The sequence below is a fragment of the Protopterus annectens genome, chromosome 1.part1 (assembly GCF_019279795.1).
Source record: "Protopterus annectens isolate FY-2018-M chromosome 1.part1, PAN1.0, whole genome shotgun sequence".
In the NCBI taxonomy this organism is placed as follows: Eukaryota; Metazoa; Chordata; order Ceratodontiformes; family Protopteridae; genus Protopterus; species Protopterus annectens.
The window spans coordinates 1569524380-1569540568 of NC_056726.1; positions in this window are offsets into that span (position 1 = coordinate 1569524380).

The following is a 16189-nucleotide window of genomic DNA, read 5'->3' on the forward strand; positions in this document are numbered from 1 at the left end:
CATTACTATCCATTAAACTTTTCTCTGCTTTCACCATCATCTGAACTAAACTACTTTGGATATTCAATCTTAGCTCCTTAGACACTAACCTTCAATAACCAACTTTTTTATTACTGTCTACTTCTGATAACACAATGCAAACTTAGCAAAACTTTTTGGAATTTGTAACATTGTGTAAGTACTTGCTTTTCTTTGATTATCAACAGATAACTGATTCCCAAACTTTGTATGAATATCTGAACTTTGTAACAGAGTCTAAATACGTATGTTTTTGTATCCTATTAATATGTCTTTCTTACCAGAGTTTTTCTCCCTGGACCTCCACTGAAAATGGGCATGCAATCCTAGTCAGACTTTCCCAACACAGAAAACCGATTAAATAAATAAATAAATAGACAAATAAATAATAAGGTGTCAGACTGTATGTTAGTTTTATGTTGGTTGTGGTGATGCTTCTATAATATGAAGTTTGATATTTTCATGACAGTACTGGTTTAATCAAGCTATGGTCAGGGGGCACAGATTTGAGTGTTACTGAAGTTAGGTTGATCATCCATTGTATGGAGCTTGTGCTAACAACTATGAAGGTGAATATTACAAACAACACAGAGGCGTGGCCATGGGGACAGCTTCAGCTCCCATATTTGCCAACATGGTTTTGTGGTTTTGGGAGATCTCTATGGTTTTAAGTTCACCTTTTTCTTCTATGACTGGAGTTTATCTCAGGTACCTGGATGATATATTTATTTTATGGAAGGGCAGTTCAGAGGAATTTAAATCTTTTATGGACTTTTTAAACCTCTCCTCTAAATTCCTAGAATTTACAAACCAATGGAACACATATTCTACTGATTTACACGACATCACATTGTATAAAAATTTCAAGGAACAAAGATATGAGTCCAACGTTTTCAGGAAAAACACTTTTTTGAATGTATATTTGCATTTTGATATTCAACACCCTGCATGGCAGAAAAATAATTTGGTGAGAGGTTAACTGATCAGGCTTAGCAGATTCGTTTCTGATGATACTAACTTCCAAGCTGAAGCAATCAAACTTTGTGAAATTTTTAAAAGCAGGGGCTACCCACAGGGCCTCCGCTGAAAATGGGCATGCAATCCCAGTCAGAGTTTCCCAACATAGAAAAGCAAATAAATAAATAAATATTAAGGTGTCATAACTGTATGTTAGTTTTACTTGGGTTGTGGTGGTGCTTGTCTAACATGAAGTTGGATATTTTTATGACAGGTGCTGTTATTCAGTTTAAAAGATGAATCAAAAACTTGTGTTTTAATGTAATGCTACTGTGCTATCTATGCTTCAGTTCTTTTTAATAAAGTGGATTTACAAAATAAAATATTTTGGATTGATCCATAACTGCTTTTCTTTGCAATTTGGTTGTAATGCCTGCATTGTGTCCTGTTCTTTAGTTGGGGCTAAAAAAAGGTCTCTCTGGATCAGCCCAACAACCAAGTTATAAAATGTAAATAAAGTATCAGTACTATTTTTTTCTAATAAGCAATACTCTAGAGTGTGCTATTTAATTGAGACACATGCAATTGTATGTTCTCCTCTGTTTGCATTTTTTTAAGGTTTTGCAAAGCATATTTCACTGCTTAAGTTTCTTAAAAGACCTGAAGGTTTTCAAATCATGCACCTGTTCTAGGCAGCTTCAATCACAGTAGTGTCTGCACTTAAACTAATACATTAAGTGTCTCTGCTAATTATGTGCAGAGCTAAAAGAGATGTCAAAAGGTTTCAGAGTTATGAAATCTTAACAGTACAAAGACTAGTTTGCCATTTTCCCACAGAAAACCCCATCACTGTTTCTCTTATTGCCTCAGGTGGGCTGTACATCTGTCATTAGAAATGATAGTTAATGTCAAACAGTTGTCAAACCTATTGCTTTTGCAAAAAAAAATAAGGATTTTGGATAACTTGGTTGAGAGAGATAAGCATTGTTTGGATTCCAGCAAAGTACATTCCCAGCAAAAGTTTGCAGAAAGTGTCTCTTGCAAGATAGAGCATTTTTGTTGGCTACTTATGTTAAATTGAAAATCCTTCCTATAGGCTATGAACATACAGATTTAGTTAAGTATGTTCAGAGATGATCCTTCAGTTTTAAGATTTGTCTTGGATTGTCATTTATTATACCTCAGCAGTAGTTATCTTACAGCAGAAACGTACATAGTTTCACTTTGACTAATGCATACTTCTTTCACTGCTTTGTTTAGCAGTTTTATTTGTATCTGACTAAGGAACTGATGTCAGATTTTTTCTGCAATTGTCCACAAGGTTTATGGCCTAGCATATTCAGACATTTAGTTTTAGTTATGCTGGAAAGCTGTTTTTTATCATGTGGTTCAGGTTATGAGACGTGTTACTAGCAATGCTGTTGGATTTCTTGTCACTTCATGGTTATTTAGCAGTTTTTTCACAATGGCCCTCTGTATCTTTCCATCCCTGTAGAAATAGGTATTTGTTTATTTATTTATTTGTTTTTTGTTGGACTTCATTCAAGTAGCACTGGTTTCCAAGTTTTCTGACTGGTAGTTCATAGGTTCATAGGTAGGTACTAGGCTATTTGTCCAAGGGCCTAAGTAAGCCTAGCCAACAAGGTTCCCTGGCTTAAGCCACCCAAGAAAGTTAATTTTCTATGCCACTGTCAAGCAGAGCCACAGAAGTGATCCCCGGGTTGTATTTTGTATTTCCCATCCACTCATCAAGATTTTTCTTGAAGAGTGCTAATGAGGAACTTTGCTTGACATAGATGGGTAGCTTGTTCCAGATTATAGGAGGTCTCTGGGACAGGAATCTATCCGTCTAGCATATCCTGCTTATTGTGGTGACAAGGTTTAGGTCCCTAGAGTTTGTAGCTCATAGGGACTGGGATTTTTTTAGGTGTAGCATGTCCAACAGCTCTGGGTTTAATATAGCTTTATATGTTAGGTAGATATCTCCTCGGAGTAGGCGATATGCTACAGAGTAAAGCTGGAGTTTTTTGAGACGGTCATTGTAGGACATCTGTTTGAGGCCAGTAATCCTCTTTGTGAGGTACTTCTGTGCCCTTTGCAGCTGCTGAAGATGTCTTGTGAGGTACATTCCAAAAGGGGCGTTGTACTCTATAATGGGTCTAATGAGTGCCAAGTAGAGGGAAACAATGACCTCTTTTTCCCTGGATGAAAACCCTTTTGTAATGAGGTGTGCCACAGAGAAGGATTTCCTGACTACTGTGGTGATGTAATTATCAAAGGAGAGACTACTTTCCACCTGGGTCCCAAGGTCTCTTATCACACATTTGGTGTTAAGTAGACTGCCATTTATGTGGTAGTTCATGGGTACAGAGTTTTTACCAAAGGGGATGACAATGCACTTTTTGGCACTGAGCTTCAGGCATTGCCTCTGACACCAGGCATCTGTCTCAGTGAGGCCCTCATCATTTAGGGACTTGACTATGGCTCCTAGCTTGCAGACATCTGCGAACTTTGTTATCCAGAGGCCTTCTGTGTTAGCCTGTACTTCAGGAAAGTAGATAACAAACAGGAGAGGTCCCAGGACTGAACCATGTGGTACTCCACTTGTCACTGGTTTGAAGTTAGATTTGGAGTATGCAACTTTTACAATGTGGGTTCTGTCAGTGAGCCAGTTGGCAACCCATCTTGTGATGTAGAGATTTATACCTAGTTTAGTGAGTTTAGCTGTAATTCCAGAATGGGGGATGGTGTTGAAAGCCTTGGCGAGGTCAAGATAGGCTGTGTGTACCACCTTACCCTTTTATATGGCTTTAGTGACTGTCTCAAAGAAGTCGATCAGGTTCAGGAGGCATGATCTGCCTTTCATAAACCCTAACTGGGTGGGGTCCAGAGTTTGAAGGTTACCAATGTCTTTGTTTATGAGTTCCATGATGATATGTTCCATGGCCGTGCAGACCAGGCTCATCAGGCTAATAGGGCGATAGTTCCCAGGATCAGTGGTGGCTCCCCATTTGCAGAGTGGGATAACTGTTGCTGTGCGCCATTCAGTGGGCACAAAGCCTGATGTGAGACAATGATTGAACATGGTGCTTAGGTGGGGAACCAGTTTGTTCTGAAGTTTGTGTAAAATGCAGCCTGGGATGTTGTTCAGTCCAATGGATGTTGTATTTTTGGTTTTAGAGAGTGCAAATTTTACCTGCAAAGATATGATTACAGGGACTCTGCATTCTTCCTGTATAGATATGGGCCCTTAAGGGGGTGAGAGGGGGGTAAAGTTAGCACTGAACCTATCTGTTAGGATGTTGGCAATATCAATTGGTTCTGTAATTTTTGTGCCATTGTGCTGTAACTCAGAGCAGATCTGGGTGTTGCCATTGAGATTCTTGACATAGCTATGGAATGCCTTGTGGACGCCCTGAGAATCAGTGGTGATTTTGTTTTTGTAGCTAGCTTTGGAGGATCTTATAAGGGATGTCAGCTTCTTACTGAGGCTGACCAGGGAGCTCCTCCACTTATGGGATTTTATTCTTTCGCAACAGTTTCTTCCTTCTGTTGTAGAGTGTGTTTATGGCAGGGGACCACCAGATTGTGTTCCTTTTTTTTGGAGGATAGTGTCTTGGTTCTGTTTGGGATAGCACGATCCCTGCACTCATGTAAGTGCTTATAGAGTGCATTTGTGTGGGATTCAGCAGTTGTAACTGTATTGCCCATCTGCATGGGCATCATGAAGTTCGCCACTTCTGTCTTAAGAAGCATGAAGTTGGCTTTGGGGAAATTTTTTTACTGTGGTTTCCTTAATGGTGGGTGGAGGCAGGATGTGAATATCTAGGTTTATTAGCTTATGGTCAGATCTGACCAATGAGGATTTGACTTCAGATGTGGAACACCGGTCACTCATGTTGGAAATGACTAGGTCTAGGATATTGTTGCCCCTGGTGGAGGTGTGGAAAAGGTGATCCAGGGCACTGGAATTTATGAATTCCAGAAAGCGTTGAGCGAAGGAGTTGGTACATGAGTAGTTTTCCCAGTAAATGGTGGAGTAGTTGAAATCGAAGATTAATAGGGTGTTTGGTTGAACCATAATATTTTCCAGTATATCAAGAAAAGAGGAGTGGGAATCCTGAAGCATGGTGGGGGATCTGTAGCTAGCTACAATTTGGACTGCAGTTAATAAAATATAAACGGGTACATCATGACTCAGGACATGGTGCTTATTATTTACAGCAAACAGCATTAATTTAATTATCACCCTGTATTTGTCAGCAACTAGAAAATGAGTGCTTTGGATCTTGGAGCTGCACCTTAAATATAAAGCTTTTAAAATGTACCATGACTTAAATTGTAACATCGAAGGCCCTGTTTGCATCCTATTGTGTATTAAATTAACGAGGCATTTATTTTTGTTTTAGCTTGCTGGACATGTCTACAAATAAACTTAATCTGTATCACTATTCCATCAGCCAGAAAACTCCCCCTTTAAGAAAGACATCTGCTTCGTTCTTTTAAACGTGTCATTGTAGAATGTATCACACAAAGGAAACAGTCCTTTCTTTTATCTCTGGAGTTTAGACTTCACCACAAACTTCTTCAGCTGTGACATTTAAGGAGCTTGCCATACATACAGTTTGATTGTGTTGTCAATGTTTGATGACATCATATAGCAGGATGTTGAATGTTGTGCATTACTTAGATGACCTAAAGCTGTACGCCACATGCATCTTATTGCTGTCTACCATATACTGCTCATCTTTTCCAACTGATGGACACTGAGGCCCCTGTTTATAATACAGAGAACCAATATCTACAAAGGCAGATAACATCAGGGCTGATATTAATGTGTCTCATTCTTCTGCTACTCTAATACTTAATATGTTTCTTTAGTTCAGTTGTCTTCTGTGTCAGATGTTCTCATGTAAACGCACATGTGGACACATTGATGCACGCACACACACACACCCACACACACACACACACACACACACACACACACACACACACACACACACACACACACACACACACACACACACACACACACACACACACACACACACACACACACACAAAGCACTCACACACAAACACACACACACACACACACACACACACACACACACACACACACACACACACACACACACACACACACACACACACACACGTACAGACACACACACACACACACACACACACACACACACACACACACACACACACACACACACACACACACACACACAAACATACGCACACAGACACACACATACAGACTTTTATACATGCACATAGAATTTTACCTGTTGTATGTTGATGCCATACTAAGGTAGATAAGATCAATCAGACCATGATCACATTTACTGATACTAGATAAATAATAGTAAGATCCTTCTGAACAATCCAAAACATCATTCACACCAGTATCTGTCACACCCTTAATCCTCCAATTTTGATGAAATAACCAGTCATATTAACCAACAATCAATTGCTCCTAGCCCCTGGCAGTATTACCTGATCCATGGGCCACAGCAGATTTAATAGTTCTTGAATATGCACAGCACATTTAAATAAGTTGGAAGTCCCCCACAGATTTTACATTCAAAAGCCTTAAGAAAATGAGGTATCTAGCTGTAATAGCAGAGATTGAAAAGTACAACAGGAGCGACATTGTAAAGTCATTGCTTCAGCAGAGTCAGCTGATAAAAGAGGCCCAATCAGCCTGGGAGTTATTGGAGTCATAGCAGAACTGGTCCAGGGAAGCTTCACAAGGAAATGAGAACAAAATTAGTAGATTAGGAAGCCCTATACCTCTCAACTGTCCAGAAATTCACAAACTGTCTAGAATTTTGCCCATATGTCTCAGCCTCTTAGAGCATGAAATCTGGACAAAGCCATAAATAATGGGAAGACAAAAGCCCAAAAATAGGGACACTTTTTAAATATTCCTCTTACAAACTTAGAAAGTTGGGAGAATAACAGGTTTTCTATTAGCATAAATTTTATGAAGGATATAAAGTCTGAAACTCAAATGCCTGTCATTATTTTGCGACTTCCATTCTCAACAATTTGCCAATGATTTGCCAGAGAACCAAAATCTTATGAGGAACAGAGCAAACGTATGAGGCAAAAATCTGGACATTCTGTGAAAATCTGGACATTTGTGAGGTATACTTTTGCTTCATATTTTTGATCTGTCCATAATAAAATGTGTGATTTTCTTGAAAGCCTTTGAGTACTGAAGTCACTAAAGCATTTATTTATTTATTTATTTATTTATTTGACATTTGTTTACTGGGAAGGTCTGACTGGACATGGAGTCCATTTTCAGGGGAGGCCAAGAGAGAAAAGCTCCACGTTATAAACTGTACATTAACTTAACATTTTACATCATAGTGGATTTGTACAGTAACAATATTCTTCTTTCAGCTTTTCCCAGTTAGGGGTCACCACAGTGGATCACCTGTCTGCCCATGATTGGCAGTAGAGTTTTATGGTGTCGAGTTGCCAGCCCGGCGTCCAGCCTTCCACTGAAGGCACACACATGCACTCACGCCTAGGGCCAATTTAGAGTATCCAGTCCACCCACAGCATGTCTTTGGGATGTGGGAGGAAACCGGAGCACCAAGAGGAAACCCACAGATTTGTACAATAACAATACCAATATCAATATAACAATAACATGACAGTGCACAACCATCGTAGTTATATAAAGCATTGTATGACACAGTCTGTCATATGAAATTGAGGCAAGCTAAATCAATCAGCAAGTGTTGTTTTCAGGGGAAAGCTTATTTACATTATACGGTAACAAGGAAGGTGTCAATAAACAACTGAACTGTGATCACTAATTAATTAACAAAGAGTGAGGTGATTAGTGATAGGATTGTGGAAGAAGCAATATTGAGGGTACTTGGTAAAGATGTGTGTGAGACAGAGATCAAGAATATAGTGTAGAGTGATGATAGTGGAAAGAATGGTGTATATGAAGTTTGGAAAGAGTAAAAGGGGTATTAAAGTGGGACAAGTGAAAGGCGGGTGGTGAAGTTGTAAGAAGGTTATTTATTTTTGTATGTGTTAGTAGGGTGTGGGGAAGGGAGAGGTGTGCATGTGAGGGGGTGTAATAATCCAGGGTTTATACAAGAGCAGAGCCATGAGTTGGATAGGTAGGCTTTAAGCAGTTGTTTGAATTTAAAGGTCTTAGTAGTATTTATGATTCACTGAGGGATATTGTTTCATATCTTAGAGATGTATTTAGAGTAGAGTGAGTCACCAAAGCAATTGTTTGATTTTGTAACATTTAGTAGAAATTTATTGGCAGATCTCAGGTTTCCAATGCTGGTCTGGGGTTGTAGTAGTTGCTGGAGGGATGGACATTTGTCATGTTGGTGTATCATGGAATTGGAAGCTGTTAACTGGGTGGATTTTAAGAGGTTGGGTGGCTCAAGCCAGTTCGGTTGATAGAGAGCATTGCAGTGCTGGGTTCTATATGAGAGTTAGTTGCGAATCTAGCAATTTTGTTATAGCAAGTTTCAAACTTGGTTAAGTCTGTTAGACGACGGTTTGATAATGACAGACATTTTCATTTTCATTTTCATACTTCATATCCTTCAGAAAATGCAAAGCCTCTTATTTAAGCAACTTTCTAAGTTTGTAAAAGTATTAATTAAAAGCTGCTCTTGATTTTGGGCCGTTGTACCTACATTATTTTTGACAGTCTCCAAACCCCCTGCATGAAGAGGTTGAGAGGTATGGACAGCATATCAAGATAAAAATAAACAGGAGGTTGCAGAAGACTTAAAAAAATAATTGTGGCCATCAGCAGAAATAAGTTAGTCAGATATTCATTGTATCATTTAAAGAATTCGCTCCCCTACCATAAGGTGCACACATCACCATTAGTTGTGCAGGCATCAATAAAGCAAGATTAATGAAACAGATGACCGTGCCTGGGTTAACAGCCAAGGAATTCACCTCATGTCTTCTTGCATTCATTGTCTTAGGGGAGGGGACTATCAGTTCTGGATTTATTTTACAACTCACTGTCCACAAAGGCAAAGTAACTCCTCCTGTATGCAATACCAACCCACTATAGGATGCACCACTTCCTCACTGTTATAGTGCCCACATACCTAGGGTAATTTGGATGAAAATAAACGCCTTTGCAGAAAGCCTTTGGGATACTGGAGAAAACAGAAGCACCCAGTGAAAACCAGTATTGACACTGGTAGGATGTGCAGACTCCACATAGAATGTAATCCCATTGGGGACTGAATTGGACAACCCTACATTGAGATGCACCAGATTAATTGCTGCATGAGTGTGCAACCAGGAACTCAGATCGGACTTATTAAAATCATGGTCTTTATTCTTGTCACCCAGTAGAACAAAATCTGTCCTGTTGACTGACTATTTGAAGTTATTCTTGATTACAACCATACATTTATATATTTATTTATTTATTTAACATTTGTTTACTGGGAAGTTCAATTTGGAACAAGCCAATTTTCAGTGGAGGCCTGGGGAGAAACACTCCAGACACATGGCTTTGTCTGTAATATAACCAGAAAATGATTGATTTAAACAATTGGCTAAGTTTCTGGTGTCATTCTAAGGGGATCCAGTGTCTGTCTGCTTGGGATGACATGATTGACAGACCTCGATGCTTTGCCAGAGATGGCCTGCATCTGTCACCCGTGGGTTTCCGAATACTGGCCAAGGCTCTTGCCACCCCTATAGTGCCTTTTTAGGTGGTGTTTCAAAGACCAAATTACCACCATAACAGCTGCAAACAAATGCAATCTGAGAGTCATGCTACTCAATGCTAGAAGTCTAAATCTCAAAATGCACTCACTCAAAGCACTCCTTAAAATGGAGAAAATCAATGTTTGTGCGGTAACATAGACCTGGTTCAAGGCAGCAGAAACCACCCCTGCACTATCAGGCTATAAATCATTCCACACCCTTTGGACCCAAAACTTGGACCGAAGGTCCAAAGGCAGTGGTGTTTCCATATTCATAAAGGATATGCACACCTCCAGACTGGTAGCCCAACGTAATGCATCAGAAATACTTTGGGTGCAGCTAACATTGGGTAAGACAGCGATTTGGGTTGTAGCCTGCTATAGGTCTCCAACCATGTTCCAATACTCACACTCCACGTTCCTGAGCACCCTGGAAAATATTAAGGTCCAACCTAACACTCTCATACTGAGCAAGTTCAACTACCCCTCCATTAACTGGGAAGACTACCTAAACACTTGCCCAATGTTTCCTGGAATTCATTAATTCCAATGCCCTGGACAAGCTTGTTCTTACCCCCACTAGTGGTAGCAACATCCTTGACCGTGACATTACTAACATGGGCGATCATTGCTCAACAACAATAGCCAACTCCTCCCTGGTTAGATCTGACTACAAACTAATCACCTTGGAAATCCACCCCCCTCCCTGCAAAGGTAACCACCATGAAAAACATCTCCAAAGCTAACTTTGGGCTCCTAAAAACAGAGGTGGCTAACTACACGGCACCCATGCAAATTGAGAATAGTTGCATGACCACCGAATCATACATCAATGCACTGTACGAACATGTACACATATGCAAAGATCTCACCATATCCAATAGAACCAAGAGGCTCTCCTCCAAAAAAAAGGAAGCCAATCTGGTGGTCCCCTGCCATAAACAAACTCTACAGCAGAAGGAGGAAACTGATGCGGAATAAGGTGAAGTCCCAAGACTGGAAAAACTCCCTTATTAGCCTCAACAAAAGTTGAGATCCCTCATCAAATCCTCTAAAGCTAGCTATGAAAACAGAATTGCAGCAGATTGTAAAGGCAACCACAAGGCCTTCTATAGTTATGTAAAGAATGTCCACGGCAATACCCAGATTTGCTCTGAGCTACTGCACAATGGTACCTCCTATACCGAGCCAACAGATATTTCCAATATACTGGCCGGAGAGGTTCTCCCGTTCGATTCTCAGCTGGAGTGCAGGGAGTGCCTTCTGTGTAGAGTCTGCATGTCCTCCCCACAGTTGGGTGGGCATTCGAAAGACATACGTAAATGGGCGTGCCTTTGTTGAAGGTTGAACGTCGAGCTGGCACCTCGGCATTCGTCAAAATCTACTGCCAATCATTAGCGGACCGGAGTTCCGCTGTGGCGACCCCTAACCGAGAAAAGCCAAAAGACAACAACAACAACAACTGGCCGACCGATTCAGTGCCAACTTTACCCATCTCCCCCCTCAAAGGACCAATCACAATATCAGTAGATTGCCAGGCACCCAGTATTACTGCTGTACAGGTGAAAACATTACTGTCCAAGGCCAAGAATACAGCTTCTATGAGACCTGACAATATCCCTGGCTGTGTTCTACATGAACTACAGAGTGAGCTGGCACCTCACCTGTGTACCCTGTTCAATCACAGCCTCACCTCAGTCTTTGTCCCTACCAAATGGCGCACTGCTGCAGTCATCCCTCTTTCCACAAAGGATGAACAACTACAGACCAGGGGAACTATCGCCCCATTAGCCTTATGAGTCTGATATGTAAAGTTGTGGAATGCATCATCATGGACCTAATAAACAAGGATATAGGGAATTTCCAAACTCTGGATCCCATACAATTTGGTATTGTGAAGTGTACATCATGCCTGCTCAATTTGGTCAACTTCTTTGAGTCAGTCACCAGAGCTGTGGATGAAGACAAGGTGGTTCATACAGCCTACCTTGATCTGGCCAAGGCGTTTGATACCATTTCCCATTCAGGAATCAGAGAAAAAGTCACTAAGCTAAGCATCGACCCCTATATCGCTAGGTGGGTTGCAAACTGGCACACAGATAGAGCCCACAATGTGAAAGTAGCTGACTCCAAGTCAGATTGCTGACTAGTCATGAGTGGAGTCTCACAGGGTTCTGTCTTGGGTCCTCTCCTGTTTGGAATCTACTTCTCTGAAGTCCAGGCTAGCACAAAGGGACTCTGGCTGACAAAGTTCGCAGACAATTGCAAGTTGGGAGCTATTATAACTCACCAAGTGATGTTGGCATCCTACAGAATGGCCTCACTGAGACCAACGACTGGTGTCAGAACCATGGCCTTAAACTCAATGCCAAAAAATGTGCTATCATTCCCTTTGGGGAAAAACCGACTTCCCATGAATTACCACATCGATGGTAATCCACTGAACACAGGAGGCATTATAAGAGATCTGGGAACACAGGTTGACAGCAACCTCTCTTTTGATCACCACATTGCTACTGTGGTCAGAAAGTCCTTCTATGTCACACATCTCACTACTAAGGGTTTTGCATCCAGGAAGAAAGAGGTCATTATCTCCCTCTACTCTTCCCTCATTAGACCAATCATTGAGTACAATGCCCTATTTGGCATGTACCTCACTAGATACCTGCAACAACTGGAGAGGCTGCAAAAGTACCTCACAAAGAGGATCCTAGGCCTTAAACACTTGTCCTATATGGACAGACTCAAAATACTCCCAACTATTCTCTGTCTCATATTGCCTACTTAGAGGCAATCTCTGCTTGATTTACAAAGTCATGTCTGACCCAGCTCTGTTAGAAATGCTACATCTAAATAAATCCCAATCCCTCCAAACCACATGCTCCAGAGACCTCATCCTCATCACGACAATCAACAGAATGTGCTGGAGGGACAGGTTCATAACCCAGAGACTGCCCATGCTCTGGAATAGACTCCCTATACATGTCAAACAGAGCACCTCACTAGGCCTCTTCAAGAAAAATCTTGATGAGTGGATAGGAAATAGAAAATTCACTCCGGGGATCACTCCAGAGGCTCTACTCAACAGAGGCACTGGGAACTATGGTCGGGTGGCACGATGCCAGGTTAATCCTATGGGCTAGGCTTGGAAAGGCTCCAGGGCCATTAGCCTAGTGCACACCTATGAACCTATGAGATTGAATATTTAGAAAGGTTAAGGTTAAGGAAGTCAACACTAGTTTCTGATTCTTGGATTAAATGGTGACTACAGAAGAGTTAATACATTATTAAAAGGATTTCTCCTGGATTATCATTTTAGGGGTTTTTTGTGTGTTTTTGTTGATCATTAGGTTAAACTCTGGCCTATCATTTTCTGGTCTTTTTTTTGTTTAAGATAAATAATCTGCCAAATCAAAGGGACATTTGCGACTGCCTTGTAACCATCTATATGCACATTTGTTTACAGACTGTCAGTATTTCATTTGTTTAACAACTTTGTATAATTCTGACTGCTATGTGCAGAGTGTAGTTACAGAACACTCACCTCATAATGGATTTGTGAGCTGCATATGAATTTTTGTAGGGATGGCTTCTCACAAGGGCATCTAGTGGGGGATTCAGGTTATGTATTGGAACCTTTGCTCATAATACCTATGAGAAATCCATACAACCACACTGAGCAAGGTTAGAATGATGAACACTCTCAAACTAAAAATATTATAGTATTTGGCTCTTTTATTTCACAGTTCCAATATCTAGACACATCTGGAGGTGCCCTGCAATATGACCCAGCCACCTCAGTCAGAATGCTGACAGACTGTGCCATGTTACACAATATAATTGTTAGCAACAGTTGCAATGGGGACTGCAAGGTGAAGGACTGCAGTTTCCAGCACCACATGGAAGGCTAGCAGGACCAGCAAACACAGATAAGGATTTAGAGGAAGAATCAGCAATTGTGGATGGTCCTGGGAGACCAGGGTATGTACAATATGCAATGTTCCTGGCTAAGAGTCAGGGAATATTACACTCACTTACAGCCTAAGTCAAAACTTATTAAGCCAAATGCATGCAAACAGCAACTGTGATGCATGCAAAATTATCAACCTTTACTTACCCCAGTAATGATTCTCTGAGCATCAGTCAAAGTCTGCCCCAGAAGAAACAACTTGCAGTAGCAGCATTATCCAAGGTAATTGACAAACCTGTAAAGAAGAGATAAAAATAATTACCCTCATATGCAGGTGTTGTACTTCAGTAAGACAAAACAAGTCTCAATTGTACAAGAATGTAGGCAATAACCCATGAGTGATATATGCAACATAAATAGTAATCTGTCCAGTACTGTGCATAATGAATTGCAGTTGCTCATCTTAGACACTGCATCTGTTACCAGGGCAATATTAGCATTAACTGCACAAGGTGCTGAGAAATCAGTAAATCCTCCTAAGTATGAGCATACCTCTCAGCTGTCTAGATTGTTGCAGAATGTTTACATTTTTGTCTCGGATTTTTTGGTCTATTCCTCACAAAATTTGTAGCTTTATGGCAAATTGCTGAGGGTTGAAGACATTAAATAATAACACACATTTGAGTTTCAGACTTTATATCTTTCAGAAAATGCATCTTCTCTTTCAGCTGTTCTCGTTAGGGGTTGCCACTGCTGATCATCTGTTTCCATTTTTTCCATGATAACACAACATCTATTATTCTCACAACTTTCTAAGTTTATAAGAACAAATATTTAAATGGGTCCCTATTTCGGGACCTTTGTCCCCCCCATTATTTCAGGCTTTGTCCAGATTTGTTGTGCTAAGGGGTTGAGAAGTATGACTACAAGGACTGTATTACTAAGAACATTACTATAAATAAAAGAAGGAGCCCTTGGCCTACACAACAATCATTAAAAAAAAAAACAAAAATAAGTGCAAATCAGTGCAATAGTTTTCATTAAAGCAAGCATCTGAATAAGTAAGTACTAGCTAACCAGTCTGTGCAGCAGACATAGGCAAGTCTAAGTCACGAAGTGATGTGCAAAGGGTATGGCACAGTCATCATTACCTGCTCAAGGTGGGTGGAGAAAGGTTTACAAGCAGACAAGCCTGACAGCAAAGTAGTGTCTGTATGTGGGTGAGAAATCAGGTTAACGACACATATTCATTGTCTGTGCCACTAACAACTGATGTAAATCATTTGGTATTAATGATTTATATACATGTGTGAGTGAGGTGGTATGGATAAGATGCATAGTACCATATGTAGGCCTGTAGAGTCACAATCAAAGCACTTGTGCTAGCAGGATACCCTGACTTCCTGGATAGGTGTGATCCATGCATGGTAGAGCACTCAGTTCACCACTGCTGACCATATGGACTGCTTATGCCAGGAGTTACACTGCAAGTTCCATGAACCTGGCTAGAAGTTGGGGTGCTAGCTAAATGTGCGTGATATCTGATCATGACTGCATCCATGACCACATGGTCTACCATGTCTGCGCTTGAACACTGACTGACAAGTGGTGGTAGTAGTGCCACTGCAGCAGAGATCTGCCATAGCCACATCGGCTAACACTTGATGATGTAGCAACTTTCTGGCCACATGGATGCTGACCCTCTTACAGCAGATGTTCCATTACAGACAATGCATGATTCAGACTGTCATTCATCTGGTTCAAGGAGTCACTGATGCAGTTCAGGCAGTCTCACACATCAGAATGCACAACATGCAGTACTCTGACTTTGTCTTTTGAGGCCCTGGTGAAACTTATTTGTGTCTCCATCACTGCTCTACACATACCTTGTGGGGAATTTATTGACACAACAACATCAGGAGTAGAGCAGAATGGATGCCTCCCCTGCGCACCTCTATCAGTACCTCCATGTGGTATTTCATTCTCACAATGGCTAGGTGGAGACTCTGCCAGCTCTGCAACTGGAGTAACTACGCTACCCTGATCAAGTGTATCACCCTTAACCTGTCCTATCTCAGATTACTCCCTGTAATGGGTATGCAGAAGCATACTGACTGTGTCTAAACTCGGGGCAGGATACGGCAGCCGCAACCTCACTGTCAGTCTGACCCTCTACCACCACAGACTGTACTTCTTCATCACCACCATCTTCATCAGAGGCTACTGATTATCTGACATTAGGCAGTAAGCACTCCACAGTGCCCTTGGCAGGCTTAGCTGTGGTTGCAGCAATGAAACACAACAAAAAGAGAAATAGAAGAAAAAATGATTGGATTTATGCCACATAACCCTGAGAAGAGCAATAATAAATTCAAATTCAATAAGAAATGCAATTAAGGTTGAAGTCAATATACATTATGGAAATGAATACAACTAAACAACAGGATGTCGTGGAACCTTATTACCAGATGTGCCTAGACAGACAAACTGGAGATGGAAAGATGGATGTAAATATTAAACAGAAGAAACACATGAAAGATAACCCAAGTTCTAACTCTAAATTATG